The sequence below is a fragment of the Passer domesticus genome, chromosome 8 (genome assembly GCF_036417665.1).
Source record: "Passer domesticus isolate bPasDom1 chromosome 8, bPasDom1.hap1, whole genome shotgun sequence".
NCBI lineage: Eukaryota > Metazoa > Chordata > Aves > Passeriformes > Passeridae > Passer > Passer domesticus.
This window is the reverse complement of record NC_087481.1, coordinates 39,493,403-39,513,010: the sequence shown is the minus strand read 5'-3', so window position 1 is coordinate 39,513,010 and position 19,608 is coordinate 39,493,403. Positions and strand designations below refer to the sequence as shown.

The 19,608-nt window shown below is 41.9% G+C and overlaps 2 long non-coding RNA genes across 9 annotated transcripts in view; both read right to left on the bottom strand.

The window, feature by feature from the left end:
* LOC135306523 (uncharacterized) overlaps positions 1-11,789 on the bottom strand; it is a 47,963-nt gene extending 36,174 nt beyond the window's left edge. The window contains exon 1 of the long non-coding RNA XR_010367328.1: positions 11,696-11,789. This is a non-coding gene — a long non-coding RNA (uncharacterized LOC135306523). The remainder of the gene's footprint in view (positions 1-11,695) is intronic.
* The window catches only part of LOC135306517 (uncharacterized), a 207,583-nt gene that overhangs the window by 160,198 nt on the left and 27,777 nt on the right, over positions 1-19,608 (bottom strand). The window lies entirely within an intron of this gene.

Sequence of the window (19,608 nt, the reverse complement as noted above, 5' to 3'; positions counted from 1 at the left end):
GATGTCTTGTGGTGCCTTTGAAAGATGAAGCCTTGCTCCTCCAGCTCAGCAGGAGGAAGAATCCTACCCCTTAGCCTTCCTCCAGATAAGCAAGCATCTCCATTGTTGCTTTACAGATGTCAAATGGATCTCATGTTTTTTCCCCTCTCTCTTTCCATTAGGAACAGAATTGCACCCTAATCTGATAGGAACCCTAAGTGGAAGGAGAAAGGGTCTAGTGGGACAGATGGATGAGCAGAGATGTAATTCCAGAGAAAAGCTGCTGTCATCCCATTAAAGATGAGGTTAAAGGTAGCTGCAATGAAAGAGTGGGAGATATTTCACTGGGGGAAATGGAGTGGCACTGAGGTTTGAAATTGCGCTGCGTGAGAATATTAATAAAAAAGTTAATGACGCAATGTGCTTTTTGCTCCACATTAATTACACTTTTACATTCCAGTTTTTAATGCATTTTACACAAGACTTTATTTTACATTCCAGGAAGGGGAAAATATAATTGCCGCTTTAATTTCTATAGCCAAACCCTGATAAGATCACAGCTGTGAAAATCTCATAAAAAGCTTTAAATTAAGTTAAAAAAACAACAGTTCCCTTCTCTCCTCCCCTTACTTCTCTTCCTGCATGAGGTGCTATCAGTAGAGACGGCAAAAGTGTTGGTTCAAGACAGTGTTGTTCCCTGGCATGGAGACTTTTTCTGAAGGCAGCACCAGCTTATGAGGCCTCCACCATGCAACACCACGTACACTGCTGGGGCCCACGTACCTCTCTCTGCTGGCCATGGGAATAAACCCTCTGCCAAGATCATTTGGGTGTGCAGGGCCCCAGCTGAAACCCACACAGCTCTGGGTACTACCAAAGGCACCATCCCACCATGCCCATCTGGGGCTGCACGTGCACAGACAAGACTGAAGAGATCACAATGCTAGAACTGTGAACTGAGGCTTGGTGAAATAACTGGTATATATGAGATAGATGAGAAAGTCTATGTGAATGACAGGAATTGCAAATTATTGTTTGAATCTTGTCACAGATTACACCCATCACTGCAGAAATCAATCAAATAAGCTATCGTGAAAGTGAAGTAGCCTGATGCACCTTCCTTCTGCCTTGGCAAGGGACAGGTTCTGGGTCTGTCCACTGTGTGTCTTTGCAGACAGCCACCCTCTATTGCTAGATTGTGTCAAGTCCTAAGGAGTCACTCCAAATATGACCCTGCCTTGGACTCTGACTTTTCTTTCATTCAGAAATCTCATAGATCATAGGATCCATTACAGACATTGTAAAAAATCACAGCAAGACTACATTCCTATATCACAACCATCCATTTCCTTTAGGAATATGAAGAGAGTCCAATTCATCACTGTGCCTACAGCCACTAGTGCAGCTAAAGCAACACAGCCACACTGTGAGTGCATGGCACTTGTACTGTGTTAGGACAGTGGCTGTATGACAGCATATGCAAGGCTGTATGTACTCAAAGCAGTCTGCTGATACTGCCCTACCAGGAAACTGATTTGGTTATGGAAATTAATTGAGATTTCACTTGCTATTGGACAAAAGCAGGAATCAGACCTTCATCTATTAATAGCAGTCACCTACAATTTGAAATATTCACGCAGACCCTTCCATCCATTTCCTCTTTTTTATTCACGTTGTGGATCCTGCCACATTACTTTGATTCTCCACATCCTTATCCCAGGAACTGAAGGATAAGCCAGTGACTTTGTCATATACAAAAAGCTATCTTTTCCAATGCAATGTCCTCATGGATCCTCCTCTCAAGATCCTTAACATAAGCTTATCATAAAAGTGAGGGATCAGATAATCCATGCTCCTGCCCTTCAAAGGATCACTTATACAAGAATCTTCCTTGGCATATATCCCTATATGGACCTGAGTCACTTCTGTTAGAAGCCTGTGACCTAGCTGAACCACTTCTCCTTGGACTCACTTCTTTCCCTCAGAATGCCCAAACTGGATATCCCTGGTTTTTCTTTCCTGAATTCAAACCCAGTCCTCCAGTTTGACTAGTCTCTGTATTCCTATCCAGCACTGCCACCCATGTCTGTTCTTGTGACTTCATGGGAGAAAGATAAAATCTTACCCATAAGTTTCTACAATAAAAGAGAGTACTCAGAATACCCTATTCCAAAACCCCATGCAGACTGGACAACAGAGCTAAAGAAAGATTCACCTCTCCATAAAGATTTTGTTGATGCTTTTGAGCTCCTTCTCCTGGCTAAGTTCCCAATTTACACCTCTGTAAACAAATCAGAATCCATCACTTACATAGATATTATTTTCCTTGATTACTCCCTACATGCAAAAAGCAGAAGAGGAATGTGTTTTCACATGTGAAAGAGAGAGGGAGTGAAGAAAAGAAGAGGGATTGAGAGAAAGGAAGAGAGAGAGGCTCTAAAACCTCATTTTCCCGGTAATTTACTCTTCTATTCAGTTGAGTCCTGCTGCTCGTAAGCCTATTCCTGTTACAATATTAGATATAAACAAGTAAACTGTGTAATGGATCACATTAAGCAGGCCCTGCATCTTGAGGCAGGATTTAATTTGCATGGCAGATTATCTTGTCTGCAGTAGGAGAGGCACCCTGGGGCACTGACTGCATTAATAGGATCTAGTTTCTTAAAATCCATTAAGTCAATTGAGTGGACCAGTCTATAATCTCATTTCAAATCCAGCGTGAAAATGCTTAAACACTGGCCCTATGACACCGACAGGAGAGAAGTGACTAAAGGGACACTGGAGACCACACTCTGCCATATTGCTTGCCTGCTGGGAGTAGGGAAGAGAAGAGAAAGGGGTAGGGCTCATTCTTTTCCAGCAAACTCTATTCAGAAAGATGCTGACAGCAGGAGTGAGGTGAGCTGAGGAGTCAGAAACTGTGTGAGAGAGAAGCCTAGACTTTCTCCCAGGTAATGACAGTGAGTTGTAAAACAATGTCAATTGCCTGATGACATTTTGGATACCTTATTCCCCTGACACAGTCAGAAATATGAGATTGGGGGGGCAGGAAGGGGATGCCATTACAAAGGACTTCTACTATGAGTCACAGGAATCAAGATTTTCAAACTATCCAGGAAAAATAGAATGAGTCTGAGAAATGTGGTGTTGCAGTTGAAATACAGGACTAGAATATGAGAACATCAAGGCTGTGAAATCCTAGGCTTGTGACCCCCTCAGCTCTGGACTGCCACCAGCAGGCAATGCTCTTGAACTCAAAGACAGTTGCACAGGGTTATTCTTGGCCTAGCTGATCTGAGTAAACTTTTGCCATTTGCCCCATGCCAGAAAATAAGATAAAGGCTCAATTTATCTTTACCCTGTCAACAAAGTCCCCTAGGGGTAATAACTCTTGGTTTGGATACATGTAAACTATTTAACATAAAGGGTCTCCACTTTGAGACCTGGGTACCTTGACCACATTATGGTAACACTGTAACCACAAATAGCAACAATAGTAGTAGGGGACACACAAAGCCAGATATATTGAAAACAGACAGATAGAAACTCAAAAGGAAGAAAAAAGACATAATAACTTAACCTAACAACAAAAAGAATAAGAAACATCCAGGACCAGATGGCATTTATGCAAACACTCTAAAAAACTCAAAGTTCATAGAAGTTACTAACAAAATCATTCAATTTATCATTAAAAATAGCCACTCTCCCATCAGGCTGGAGTGGAGCCAAAACTCTGCACTTCTTTTAAAAGAGGTGCTAAGGGCAATCATGGGAATTATAGACCTCAGTGAGCCTTACACCAGTACCAGGAAAAATAGCTGAGAAAATCATTAAAGACAGAGTTATAAAGCACCAGGCTGGGCGAATGTAATGTGGTAAAGAAGCAGCTCAGCTTCTCCAAGCTGACTTTCTGACCTGCTAGTGTTCCTTGGAAATGTCAGCAGAAGAAGCAATGATAAGTAGGAGTCACCTAGCTATTAAGGATTTAACAAAAAACACATTCAAAAATTTTAGGGCTCCACTCCTGCAAATACGTGTAAGCCCTGAGGGTGGGATTTTACAGCACACCACTGACTAAAAAAAAAAAAAACACAAACCAAAAACAAACCACCAACGGAAGTTGCATTAGGTTCTTGTAAAAATCCCATTCCTGTAATTCTGGCAATGCCTCTACAAGATATCAAACTCAGGTTTTAGTGCCTAAGACAGGCCTTTCTCACACAAGCTACAGGTGAGCTATGGCAAATGGCTCCAGCAACCTGCTGCAGTGCCTGGTTCCTGGGCAATGTGCAGAACCAGGTGTCCTGTATCTGCAGTGCATGGCAGACAACCACAGCAGGTATGTCCTCAATGCTGAAGCATGTTGGGAACAGGCTACTGCTGAAAGGGCTGCAGAAGCACTGTTCAAGGGCCCACTATTGAAGAGTGGCAGAACACTGCCCAGAGTCATCCAAGCTCCTGTGAGTGAGGGCACCTCATAAGACTACAGGATACAAGAGGTCAGAGGGAAATTGTTCAGGTTCTTAAGCATTTAGGCAAAACAAAAATGGCATATGTGAGGAATACCTGTTCCACAGCTAATAAATCACCCACTTTCAGTCTCAGAGTTGTATGGCTTTGTTCTGATGTATTTATAGTTTCTTGGATCTAGTTGATTTACATGTTTTCCCTTCTTATTCCTTCCCAGCTGGAGTCTCCCAGGTTTGGCATGCCTGGCAGCACTCACACTCTTACAGGTCTCAGCACTAGTTCCTCCCCTAACCAACACAGCTTCTCCTTCTTAGCTTTCAAATGCTGCCAGACTTGCTGCCCAAGACAATTGTGTCAGGGGAGCCCAAGGGACTGATATTAATCCAGAGGTGAAAACCAGTCATTATGAGTCCAACATATTCTCCATTTCAAGAAATCGCTTAGCTCTGATTCCTAGACACTATATAGCAGAGTGTTCACTATATATCTATCCTGCTCTTATTCCCTTCCTTAAATATTCACTTTGTAGGGAGACAAGATCACATGGAAGGCGGATATTTGGTTAGTCTGGTGCACCAGATTTTTCTATTCTAAGCACTTCACTTTTGCACATAATTTTTCACAGAATTGTAGAGGCATAAGCACAGCTCCATTATTTTTCTTCAGAGCTGTGTACTCTGAGTGCCACCTTGCCCAGATGGACACAAACATTCACACAGCAGTTCCTGCTCAAACTCAACATTTTCTCAGCAGTCCTGATGGAAACTGCTGAACAAAACCTCCAGGGTCATGACAGATAATTGCAGTCACACTCCTCTGAACTCTAAACTTGCAGTAGGCAGTGCCACGGGACCCCTGATGGGGTAGGTACCATGGACATCATGGACAAATATCCCTTTTACAGACAAGTCAGTGTAAGAAGGGGAAGCACTTTTGCCTGGGGTGAGCAACTGCTATATGCCCTGGAGAGATGCAGGAGGGAATTTTCAGCTCATGGGGTTTTATTGCTGGTTTTGGGCCATTCCCTGCTGCCCCTACAGGAGGCTTGTGATTTAAAGACACAACCAACACTGTCACCTTTTCTTAAAAATATACCATGACACTGGTGAACTTCAGCTTGCAGAGCAAACCACATCATGCTGTGTGCTCCCAATTGGTCACTTAATGTCCTGCATCATCACACACCAACACTATTTTTTTCTTTGAAGGAAAGAGAGAACCATCAGCTGTTTGCAAACCACAGCATCATCTACCTCTCCCACACAAACCACAGATCAAAGGTCTCTACTTTCTAAACCACACTGGGGTCCCAGGGGCTCCAAGGAGCAGATGTCTAGCATTATACTTTCTGCTAGACACCAGGACAGTGCAGCCTCTGCAATACGTGGTAGAAGGGAAAATATTTCCCATTAGATACTCTACATACATATCCAAAATATACAAAAACACCCAACCAATCATACATGCCTGTAGAAGGCACAGCAAAAACTGAGGAGAGTGGGTGAAGATTGTTACACACCTCCAATGTGGAGCACTGGCTCACAAATTTGGTAGAAACACCACAGCAAGGAGGAGAAATGGGCTTCTGTACCTTGAAATTACAGCAGGATACACCAGGAATCAATTTGACACCTACCCTTCTGCTCTTCAGCTTCCATGTTACAATGAAGCAGTTCAGCTCTGTCTTGAACATATATGGAAGATTGAATATGTACCCTTCTTGAAGCCATTGGTATCTGCTCAAGCCTGACAAGATATTGAAACAACAATTCCAAGAAGCACAAACTACCCCATTCATCTCCCTGAGTGGCTCACTTGCCTCCTGATGACAATCTGCTAAATATCTTCACTTAATTAGTCCGCTGTTCTTTGAAGCAAGTAAAAATGCAATGTGACGATTGTGCTAGGACTGTCTTTATATAAGCTTCTCAAAAGAGACAGTTTATTTTGCTGAAAAGACCTGGCAGTTTTGTGGGATGCCTCAACTTATCTTTCCCTCATCAAGAATGACTGAGATTCAACAGGCCCAAAAAAACACCAAGAGAAACAAGCCAAAGGAAATTACAAGGTTCTTCAAGGTGCCCTCCAGAGCCCACATTGTGACTCAGTGGATGCTGTGGGCTTGTGGAGTGCTTCAGAAAAGTGTCTGCCAGGATTTGGAAAGGTCATGAATTGCACTTATATGAGGATGAGGGGGAAATACACAGTTTTAGGAAACTAATATGAACATTAGCAAGGTCTCGGTTTGAAGAATTGAGGAAGAGAAATTAAAGAAAGCCCAGTCTCTCTTGCCAATTTAAGTGTGTGTATGTATATATAGATATGTATACATATATATAAACAGAAAGAATTAAAATACAGAATAAACACAAGAATTTAAAAATCTTTGAAAATAAGTCAAATATGTCAGAACAACAGCTTTATCCAGGAGTGGCAATATGGTACAAGTGTGCGTGCAGTGAAGAACGTGAGAATAGACAGTAGGACTTGGCATCCATGGTGGGAGCTTTATTTAACATGAAAAGAAATATGGGTTTCCATGAACCTCACCAAGTCAGAGATTAAAGAAGAGCTTAAATCCCATAACAAATTCATTAATTTTTCTTATCAAATATGCTGAGCCAAGACATATATCCCTACTGGGAAAAACTAGGACCTGCCATCTCCTGGAGTGTCACTGTACACTGGGTGTGCTGCAGACAAATCACTAAAGCCTGACAAGAGTATATCTGCTGAAGACTAATGACTGAATGATCGGAAATCCAATCCTCTCTTTGGCAGCCCTCTGTACCGCCAAAAAACCGATATGAAAGCTGAAGAATATGGGCCAGGCTCATCCCTTGGTAGGTCCACAGAATATAACTGCTTTATCAGAAATGGCTTTTGTCCAACACGTCTATGACAGTCAAAAGTAGGCATGGTCCACAACAAACTTTGGCTTAAACACTGAACTAAGATCATCTAGAGTGCCTGCAACTAAAATTAAACAAGAAGACTATCAGCTTAATTGAGTGCAAAAAAAAAAACTTCAGCCAGAAGGAGAAAGGAAAAGTGTAAGAAAAGTCATTTGCGAGCCATCCTTCATGTTCTTGGTTTAACCACGGCATTGGTTCTTTCCAAATCTATGTTACTGCATTAGTAACAGAGTTGCTTACTCCCACATATACATTTCTTTGCATCCTATCACACAGAGCACAGTCTCCATATTCTCCCAAGCATATGGAAAACTAGCTTTACATAGTGGATCTTTTATTTTAAAGAGAGTTCTGCTTGAACCTTCTCTTTCTATGTAGAGTGGCCTATTTGCTTTGTTATGCAGGCATTTTTGTATGTACTGACCTCTTTACATACTGCCAAATTGAAGCAGTGGAGTCTAAGAGAACATCCTGTTGTAGACTAAGAGGTGCTCATCCAAGAGCACCAGCTCTTCTGACTCTGTATTTAGGAAATGCAAAGGGCCCATTTGCACCAAGGGATCCAGGCACCAGGCGATAAGCTAAGGAAAAGGAAACTAAACATTTCTTAGCAGCTGGTGAGTGAACCCCACTTATTTCTTCCCCTAGGAGCTGTGTTGACATATCCTATTCTATGTTCTCTACAGCCCATGCATGGAAGTCTGAAGTCTTCACTCTTCCCTGCCCACAGACTTACAGACCCTGGGGGTCACAGATTCACAGCAAAAAGGACTCTCAATATGTGGCAAGGCAGCAGCTGAAGGTGGTTAAGCTGCCTGTCTTCTCAGTGCTGCAGTAATTTCCCAACTGATTTCTGAGCTCCAGAAGAAATGACAAGGATGGAGAGGAGGAGGGGAATTAGGGGAAACTACGACTTCATCATTCAACAAGAGTTTGTGAGAAAGCAAGTTATGCTGGGGGACCACCAAACGCGACGTCTTTCATTGCCCCACCTCCCACAATGCAAAGGTGCAGTGTTACCTCTTCTCCCACCCCCATCTCATCTACCCCCAGACAAAGTATTCCCGAGCTCACCATATAATGTAGTTTTTCATGGCATGCCTGCTTATCAGGACTCTGAAACTATGTGAGACATGCACGCAGACAATGGGCCTGTCTCTCAGCCGCGGAGGGCTCTGAAGGGATCCCTTTCAGCGCTCACAGATTGCTCTGTGTTCCCTTAATTGACAGACCCGGCCAAGTCTGACAGCAGCGGCGTGCAGCTGGTGCAGGCTGCTCTGTCTCAGGTAGGCCACCTTTCAGCAGGGAAATTGCTTTTGATTGGCTTTATTGGAAGTAGCTTCTCCTATTCTGCTGGCAAAATACTCTTGTATTTAATGGCTGACAATTTAGGACCAAATAGTCTTTCCCAGAAGGTTACTTCTTTTCCCCATAGGCCTAAATAAGCTATCTTGAACCAGACTGGACCTCAGCCATAAGTACAACCTTATTTGATCAGAACTGCTAAGGCTCTGAGATTTTCTGGAGCTTAGTTTCTTTTATCTCTCAAATCTCCAAGATTTGGCTATGACCTGAAAAAATTAAGATCCCAAAGCAAAATCAGAAGAGCTGACAAATACTAAGAGGAAGTCCTTGACTTAAGTGCATGCTCTACACCTCCTGAGAGTCTAGGCTGCCACTTTCAAGAGGGCTTGCAGGAGCTGGCCTCTTCCTTTTCTTAGTAGTTGGTAAAGGATAGACATGAAGTTCCACTCAGACTATTTTCAGTCTTGAGTATCTGTGACATCAATTACTTACAAAAAGTCATTAGTGTGCAAATGAGCATTTCTTGGGAGGGTGGGGGGGGAAGGGTGGGAAAATAAATTTTAAAAAGAGAATGATGAGACTGGTATGCTCTCCTTTTAAGTTGTTAGCCTGAATCTGGCTATCGTGTCCTTCACTCTCTGGTATGCTAGATGAGGCTGTACACACTAAGCCCATACTTCATGGGCTGCCAAATGCAGCCCTAGTTCTTTTCTGCATTCATAGAGAACTGAATTAGGCTTCAGCTTTATCAGAGGAAAGTATAAAAAAATCTCCAATGCCTTCCACAGCTTTTCTTTTCCAAAGTTCTGTTAGCCTTAAGATTTTTTAATTATTATTTCTATTTTTTATATATATTTGCACTCAGCTTTCCATTGCATTTTATTATAGCACTTCTGACAGACTTTGCTTAAGAACAGATAGAATCAGGTTCAATCTTCAGGGATCATTAGTAAAGATCACTTTGAGAACCCAGTCAGAAACCTGGAAAAATTAAAACTAAACTACTTTGGCACTCAATGAGCTATGCTTCTCCAGAAATGATTACTTCAATGATGTAACCAACCAGTTCTTCAATGAAAGGAGAAAAGAAAGAGAAATTGAAAGAAAAAAAATGAATTCAAATAATTACCAACTGCACCTTTTTCAAAATACAGCCAGAAGAATTTAAAGCTGTCCTCTCCAATTGTCTGGTGCAAAACAGCTGGGACAAGCAAGCAGCTTCCTACTCCCTGCAGTAACATACAATCTAGCATGTCTGTGCCAAGTCCATTCCTGTTCTTATGGGCTCCATCTTTCCATCTTCTTCTAGGAAACTTCTTCTCTTCAGGTATCAAACTACTAGAAATGGGATCTCTCAATTCCTACCTTTCAAGAGGTAGAGGGGCTCTAGAGGAAGGTACTGGTGCTGTTACTGTAGACTCCTTGCTTAAGAGTAATTTCCCACTTTTGCCAGCTGTGCCTCAGCTGAAGCCTCTACAGGAAGTAAGCACAGGTGAGGACTGAGGGGACTGACAGCCACCATCAAATACCATGACTGCAGGTTTATTAGCCTCACCCTGTCCAGTTCTTAGCCTAAATACCAAAGCAAAAGGGAAGCTTGTTATGTGACCAAAGCACTGAGCCAGATGTGGGGGAATTTTCATTCTCTTTTAATAGTGCATAAGATGTTTAAGTTGGTTTGTTTTTTTTGTTTTTTTTTTTTTTTTTCCAAAAATTCCAGACATTTCCTTAAGAAGTACAGACCACATTTTCTACAGGATTTAAAATTTCTGGTTTCTTAAAGACACTTAAAGTTTCTCAGCTATGTAGGTTATTTCAAAACAGTGGTGTTTAATCCTTTATATATTATTGATACAGAGAGAACAGAAATCTCTAGGAGAAGGTCCAGAGATTAACTCTAAGAAATATCACTGTGTTATGCAAATCATCATCACAAGCTGTTCCTATAAACATCACCTATCAACACGTTGTACTATAGGATCTGGGCATTTTCTATGTGACACCAGTGAAATCCTTCTCTCTCTTCTGCATGCATCTCTGTAGGAGATATTGCTTCCTATTGCTTGCTGATTTGTATTATGCTGGTCTGTACTTTCCCGTGTTTAATGTTATCTGAAGTGTTTGCTGAAACAGAAAGAGATGTAAAATCACAGAGTTGTGTTTTCCACAGAAGACTGTACTGTAGGATTTCCTAAAGATGCTCAGAACCTGAATTTGTTTGCTTCCTGAAGTCTGTTCTCCTTTTCAAGGAAAGATCTGCTGCATTCCCACCTCTACCATGTTATGTTCCCAAAAGCTGCAATATACTAGTCGCCAGCTGAAAAATCTGACCTTTAAAGTTGGTAAGTCTTATATCTTAGGAACAAATCACTATGACTGAGATCCTCTTGTCTGAAGACAACGTCAATTAGACATTGACAGGGCTGGCTACTGCACACTGTAGAAGCACAGGGCCAATGGTAGGGTTCCCACCCTAACCTCCAGGGAACTGAGCTCTGTGTGCACTACATGATACAGGAGGGCACAGAGGTTCTGCTAGGCATAAACTGTTGAGTCTGATTTTCCATTTTTTCAAGCAGAGAAGAATTTAGACTTTTTGTTTGGTGGACTGGCAGACAGCGGGCTAGGACAGACAACACAGATATTATCCTGATACCTAACATCACACCTTTGGCAACCACAGGCTTATATTTTGATTTATAAGCTAGTGATCTTTTCCACAGTTTATAACTCTTTCAGTACATGACAACACATGCAGTCCAACTAAAGTCCTTTCTCTAGGACAAGCTGAAAAAGAGAGGCCAGAGAAGCACTGAGAAAGACACAACAGTGGCACAAATTCCCATTGAAGAGGGGTAAATCTGCAAGGCTTTTTTGCTCCATGTGAAAGCTCTTCACCTGGGGAAGTCACCAAGCCAAAGGAGAGAGGCCCAGATGGAGGGAAGAGTAAGAAACCCTGAGAGCAGCCAGCAAAAAAGGTTTCTGACACCTGGATAAATAGAAAACTCTGTTGTCCCTGATGCTACCTGGGTTAGGGAGGTGACCAACCACTAAGGGTCTGAAAGGCATTCAAGTTTCTGTACTGGCGTGTCCAACATTGTCATCATGACCACTCCAGTGGGAGTCTGGAGTAACTATTCAAGTTACTGTGACATCTCAGGTGACTATGCTCACAGCCTGATGTAAGGTTCTGCTAAGCTCCCAGTGCTGGCTAGCCCAGACAGGGGCATGAGGTCCAGGGGACATGGCTCATGAGCAGAGGCTCTGGGCCTCTCCCAGTCACTGGAAGCAGAGAAAGGGAAAGGCTATGAAGGAACACAAGGGGTGGGAGGGAAGAAAGATGCTATAGGGCTACATGTAATGACTGCCATGGGGACAAGCACATAGTCAGGGCTCACAAGCAACCCTTACGAGGTAACGTCAGTCATTTTCACTGGTGGGGGAGGCAAGGAAGAGAACCAGGGGAGTAGCTCAGCTGCAGCAAAGCCACACAAAGTTGGTCTGTTCGGCCGCCTTTGTGGCACTGTTGTATTTATTGAAGGCAGCAGCAGTTTGTTCTGTCCTTTCAGTTACTGTACGGGACCCGATCAGGGTGCAGATGGGACTACAAAGCAGCCCTTGTTGTCAGTAATGTGACTCACATGTCAGGCTCTTATTTGCTGTCAGTGGCTTTATTAAAGTCTACAGTTTCAGACCCTAGACCCTTGCCTATTGTATCCCCTGGCCCCAGAGATTCTCTTAGGGAGCGCTCACAATTACCAACTCTCTCACAAGAGCACACAAACACACTGAGCTGGCAGAGCAACTGCGCACTCAGGGCTGCTGCCCAGGCTAGAGCCAAGCTGGGGCACTTTTTATCTTTGAAGCTAACACATGTACAGAAATGGATAGAACAGAGAAGAGGCCATGCCTGGCACAGGATCTCTCCATCTAAGTTTATCTGGTAGTATACACATTTCACTTACATACATTTATTTATATGTTCTGCACTTAGAAATATACTAATACTTGCACTCAGGCTCACATATGCGTTCATGGCTATGCTGTCCCTATGTTCACATACACATTCACATCCGTGCTTCACTCACATGTTTGTACAATCCCACTTGGGCACTGATATCAATACACAGATGGGCTGAACCTTTGCACAATGCACACCACACATGGTCACATATCAAGTCCCCCACAGGTACTCACGGCCTCAGTGTCACACAGGTAAGTACACTTACACTCACCACTGCATTCTCACACTCAGAGATTGTAGTTTCACACTCACAACCCAGAGATCGTAGACTCACCCTGATGTACACATTCTCATAGACTCAGCATGCACTAGTGTGGCTGCACAGTCACTCCTACACTGAGAATTTCCACAAAGGCACTCACATCCCTTCACTTTGAGTAGAACAAAATTCCAATATCAGAAAATCAGCTGAAGGCTTATTTATTAGGCAAGTAGTCCTCTAAAGACTCAAGCTCTTATCTCTATATAAATGTAGAACAACTTCTCTGACTTTACTATACACTAGTGTTGCTGAGCTTAGAATTATCACTTCCGACACAAAGTTATCCTTCAATGTCATGGTTGTTCCTTACCACCAAAAGGTTCTCTTTCTCTAGAAAGCAGGATACTTGCCACCAGCCCTGCTACAGTGCACAAAGTCTGTCCCCCTGAATCAGCTAGCTACAGAAGAAATCATGAAACAAGCTATCAAGATTACTAAAAACTGCTAGAGTAAGAATGGAATAAAAAAAAGGATATAAACAGCCAAGAAAAGATTTTTCATAAATAGAAAACCACAGCAAACCAGAAATTTGTAACTAAAACCACACAAGTTTGAGAATGAGAATGCAAATGCTATGATAACAAAGGAGGACTGGCTTGAACATCCTGTGGTGTCAACGACAGTCCTTGCACAGACTTCTCTATTGGATTGGACATGGTGTCTCACTGTTTCTTTTCAAGAATCACTTCAACAGCAACAAAATAATCATGACAGATACACATACTATGCACTCCAAGTCAGAAAAGTCATATAAACCTGAGCTTATTCTGATTTCTTTTCAAAATGAGCTTATACCTATGCATAGCAATAACAGCAAGCTAACTTCAATTAGAACTAATTCCATGATTCCCTGCATAAGCTCCTATATTATAAAATGACCATGAGATAAATCCATTTTTCTCCAGGTCACAGAACAGTCCTACTGAGTCCTCTTTGAGTACTTAAGCATAAACCCAGCCTCCATTCTACACAATCTTCAATTTCACATAACCATGACAAAACTTGTGAGCTCTGATCTGCAATGGCAAACCTGACCATCTGCGGGCTTTACGGATCTTGGACAGCACACAAGGGTGGTGATGTTGGAGCATTGGATTCTTCACACTCCAGCACAAACCACGAGAGCCAGCCACTTAAGCAGCTCTGAATGATTCAGTAGACTTTGGTACTTTTTATTGCCTGCTGTTAAAATTCTGTGTTGTTTGTGTAGTGGTGCATGCTGATGCATATAGCTGTCCCAAAGAGGCAAATCGATGATCAGGTGATGTCAGAATTGCTTTAGATTTGAACCATAGAATCACAGAATATGCTGAATTGGAAGGGACCCACAAGATCATCAAGTCCAACTATTAGCCCTGCACAGGACACCCCTGAGAGTCACACTATGTGCCTGAAAGCATTGTCCAAACACATCTTACTCGTGTTGTCACCAGTTTCCTGGGAAGCCTATTCCAGTACCTGACCACCCTCTGGGTAAAAGACCTTTTCCTGATATTCAGCCTAAATCTCCCCTGATTCATCCTTGTGCTGTGTCCTTGAGTCCTGTCACTGGTCACAAGAGTGCAAAGATCAACACCTGCCCTCCACATCCCTTCATAAGGATGTTGGAGACTACAATGAGGTCTCCCCTCAATCTCCTCTTCTCGAGGCTGATTAAGCCAAGTGGCCTCAATTGCTCCTTATACATCTTCCCTTACAGACCCTTCAGCATTCTCATGGCCCTCCTTTGGACACTCTAATGGCTTAATGGCTTTTTTTTCTATTGTAGCACCCAAAACTGTCCCCAGCACTCGAGGTGAGGCCACCCCAGTGCAGAGCAGACTGGGACAATCCCCTCCCTTGCCTGGTTTGCCATGCTGTGCCTGATGCCCCCCAGGACAGGCTTGGTCTTCCTGGCTGCCAGGACACTGTTGGCTCATGTTCAACTTGCCGTCAACCAAGACCCTGAGGTCCATTTTCAGAGCACTGCTCTCCAGCCTGTCCTTCCCCAGCCTGTGCACACAAACAGAGTTGCACTGCTGCAGGCGCAGAATCTGGCACTTGCTCTTGTTACACTTCATACAACTGATGATTGCTCCAATTAGTGACTATCAAGGTCTCTCTGCAGGGCCTCTCTGTTCTCAAGTGAGTCGATGGTTCCTCCCAATTTAGTGTTGGCAAACTTGCTTAGTATTCCTTCAAGTCCTGTGTCCAAGTTGTAGATGAAGATGCTGAAGAACACAGGGCCTGAGATGGAGCCATGGGGAGCTCCACTAGTGACAGGTCACCAGCCTAAAGCCACCCCATTAACTATAACTCTGTGCCCAACCTATCACAAAAAATTATTTTTCAGCTGTATGCTGGACATTTTGTTCAGAAGGATACTTAAAATTTGCCCATTGATACTGCAATTGTCATTATTGTTTCAACTTTCATCTCATTAGAGAAATGCCTTTACTGCAGAAATCACACAGGGTATTTCAAACCAAAATACCCTGTATTTACAACTCTGGAAATAGATATGAAGAAAACAAGTCCAGAAGAACACATATATTGATTAGTAAGGCCTCTGGATCCACACAGATTTATTTCTGCAATTTATTTTATATGTCCAGGCAATTATTTTGAAATCAAACTAAACACATTAAAAAAAAAATCTTTTCAGGATTGAAGGCAATAAATATATACCAGGGACCTGATTTCTCAGAAAAGGTCTGCTTCTTAAAGAATCCAAGAATCCAATCCAATGAGTTTCTAAGCAATACAAATCTTGTTCTAGAAATAAAACCTGAAATAGGAAATACAGAGAAAACAGAACTGTACCAAAATGCAAGATGAACAACTTTTGGGTGCTACAAGCCTATTTTTGCTATTTAATATCATGCAGAGTGAACCACACATCACATTATTATAAAACACAAGGATACTTTAAACCATGTAAATAAAGAAATCCATCTATACATTTGACTCATATGTGTACTTATTTGCTTTCATTCTGACAATGTGAAGGCTGGTATTTGTGTTTCTTTCTGGAATTCTGCATACTTCAGAACAGCCCTACTTGTCACAGGGAAAGCTGCATGGGAGCAAGTCTGGACTAGTAGGAATGCCTCTGTATGTGTGATGGCATTAAGGAAAGCACTTGTAAATGAAAAATGTTTGTAACAGGAGACCAAGGCTGGCAATAAGTGCAAAATATCAATTAAAGTAAGGCAGATGTACTGCAAATGCAGCGCAATTGCACTTTTTCTATTAGAAGGTTTCAATATGCTTTATAAATTATTATTGTTCTGCATTTGTTGCATGTGATGGTAGCCCCAGAGAACTTGATCAGTTTCTCCTCAAACTGGGCATAACAACGATGCTTCCCCTACAATCAATGTCCCAGAGGCTATAATCTGATCATGCTGGACAGCCACTTAAAAACTATCGTTTATTTAAATATAGTAAATCCTGAGATGCTGCACATTGACTCCCTTACTGGCAAACTTTTATCCCCAGTTAAATAATTTAATTACATGCTTCTTTGGAAGGACATTTTAAGATCACTTTGACCCTACTTAGTTGACTTTCATAGTAGTTTGGTTGCAATTTCAAGCTCTTGACTATGCAGATTTTATTCAGATAATACTAAATTATAAGAGAAGCTAAAAACAGAGTCTGAAGGCAGAGTCTCTAGATGATCCAAGACATAGATATAACTATGTAGTCCACATAGGCACTAGGTTTCATAACCATCATGTCTCTGCCCTGGAAACTTGCTGCTCCTTTCTGCTATGCTACTGCACAGCTGACCTTCCCAGCCTACCTGTTAGTAGAGTTGCCCTCCTTTCTACCTCTCCACTGCTTTTTCTTTCTCTAACACAGCAATGAGAAGGTGTTTGTATTCCCTCTCAAGAACTTTCACTGTTGCCTGTACTCAACATCTCTTATTTTAGGCAAGAAAAGAGAGTTCCACGTCTTAATCACCTCTATTCCCACACCCACTGCTAATTGCTGGCTCTCCAAACTGTGTCCTTGTGCCCCTCACAGGTTTTGTGAAGGAATGGAGCTCCTTATAAATGTCCCTTGCTTGTTTCATTGGTCTTCATCACAAGCCCGTCGGCAAAATCCTTTATAATGACATTTTCAAAAAAAGCTTTTTCCCATTTTTTTATGCTGCTACTGCTACTTTAGACAATCTCCGTACATTCCCTAAGCCACCTCTAATTCTCATTCCCTGTTGCCTTTTATCTCACAGTTCCTCTCTCAATCTATAGAGCAAAGACTGCCTTTCCTTCTCTGTTTTCAGCAGCTATTCAAGCAAAACACCAAGAGCTTAGGGAATCACCTTAGAAATAAGGATCTTACCATTGGTTTCTGACTCTGTTCTTTTACTTGGTAACCTTTGCCTTTGCTTCCTTCTCTAGTAATTGGTCTGCTTACCTCCACAAGCATTTGTCACAAATGCAAAGTATTACAAATTAAAGATCAGATCCCACAGGTCTGATCCAGTTTACACTCAAGCAAAATTCCTGCCACCATCAGAGAACACCCTGGTGTGTGATTTAGCTCCAACAATTACACTCAGATTATTCCTCTAGAGAATCAGGTTACTTATTTGGATTCTTATACCTCCACTATCACCACACAGACAAAGCAGACCAGCAGACTACAGATGCTGGTGTACATCAAAGCCTCTTGGGGTAACTATCTGATCATCTCTGGTGGTAAATGAGCAAAACACTAAAGATCATCAGCCAGTTACAACCTCAACTGAAAAGCTCCCTCCATCTTCCAACTCAGGAATTAAAATTTCCAAGACTCAACACTGGCAGCTGACAAAACATCCTCAGCATGGCATTCTATCAGCTGCATTAAATTGTGTTTGTGGAAGTGCAGGAACTGCAGGATATTGAAGTGACTGGGAAAATGTAACAGCATTTCCCTTGATTCAGGCACATGGCCCAATCCTGTAGATATTTTGCCTTAAGGGTTTTTATCAACTGACATGGCTTAGAACTGTGCTGGCTCTCTCTTCAACTTTCTATCTGCTGGCCCTGCTTGCTAGGTAAATAGCTATGCTCATATAGAAAAACCTGCACTAATAAAAACATAGACAGCCAGAAATCTGCTGCCAACAAGCAAAATATCCTATATTTCACTGCTCTGCCATAGGAGAGTCATATCTCACTGAACAAATATTCATTCCTAAACACTGTGCTAATGCATAAAAGAGTCTCCAACATATCTTGGAAAATTTATGGAAAAACAAAGCAGTCCAAGCTTCAGATTCTCTGGGCTTTGTTTTGCTCTCCTCTTTCCTCCCCATACACTTGAGACCATTTGAAGAGAAGATAGTTTTAGATTTTTCCATATGTTTTTGTCCTTTAACTCTTCCCTCTCTATAAATAGGTCAAGTGGATCAGTGCTTTGGCCTGGGGTTTTTTTGTTGTCATTTGGGGGTTTTGCTGTTATTGTTTTGTTGGGGTTTTTGGGGGTTGGGTGTTTTTTTTTTTTATTTTGGGGTTTTTTTGGGTGGGTGGGTTTTTTTGGTTTGTTTTTTTTTTTTTTTTTGTTTGTTTGTTTGCTTTTTTTGTTGGTTTGGGGTTTTTTTAGCCAAGTTGAAGCAGAGGCACTGGCTTCTCTGGTGTCAGTTATAATGATTGGCCACATCACAATCTTCTTAGATTGCTAGAGTTCTAAAGCATGGAACCATCTTTTGTTTGTTCTGCATTCATATGTTTTCTAGCATAGGAATGCCTTCATAGGTAATATGGATCCTTGGCATTCCAGCAATACAAATATATACTAGCAAGTGAGGCTTGCAGCAGTAAATATGTGGGTTCCCTGATTTAAGTCTGCAAAATCAGAATTAAGTTATTTTTTGACAAGTTATGCTTGGACTTAAAGCTCTCTGGGACTGTATTTTGTGACTGCCAGGCCCTTAAGCACATGCCCCAGTATAAATGAAGACTTGGAAACAATTCATCTTGTGGATAGCCTCTTGATTCTTGACAATCTCTATGAAATCAAGAAAGAAGCCACACCCTTAATTTTTATAGCTTGGGGCAAGCAAAAACTTCTTCTCTAGAATGATCATGTTGCAAGGCAACAATCTTCCTATATTCCTTTTCTGATCTGTAACAAATGGGGGATTCTTCCCTCCTCCTCACAAAAACATTTGTGTAGTGCTATTGCCATCTCTAAAGCAAGTTCCACCTTCTAGAAGCTACATTTCTTAAGAAGAGTCTCACAGTATTTACTGACAACACAGTCATATATTTGCATTTGCTCTTATAATTTGGATGACTGTGTGCTTTGAGATCCTTCAGAATGAGAGGCACACTGGTAATGTAATTAATTACTATATGATGGCATTTTCTGAAAGATACTGACTCAAACATTGCTTGTTTTGGCTTCACTATCTGGAAAGAAAATCATGAGCAAAGAAAGCAAGTAAAACTTTTCTTAAAAATCAAGTGTCGCTATTCTATCACTTTCAAAACTCAAGCTCCGGGCTGTGTAGAGCTTTGGTAGATGTCATTATAATAAATAAAAAAGTATGAACAGGATTGCCTGGTATCTAAGGGAAAAGAAGGAATGTTACACTGCCAAGAGTGGAAAAGAACACACACTGCTTACCTGAGCCTGCCTCAGACCTCACTGGGGCCCTACAGACCTCAAACTCTCAC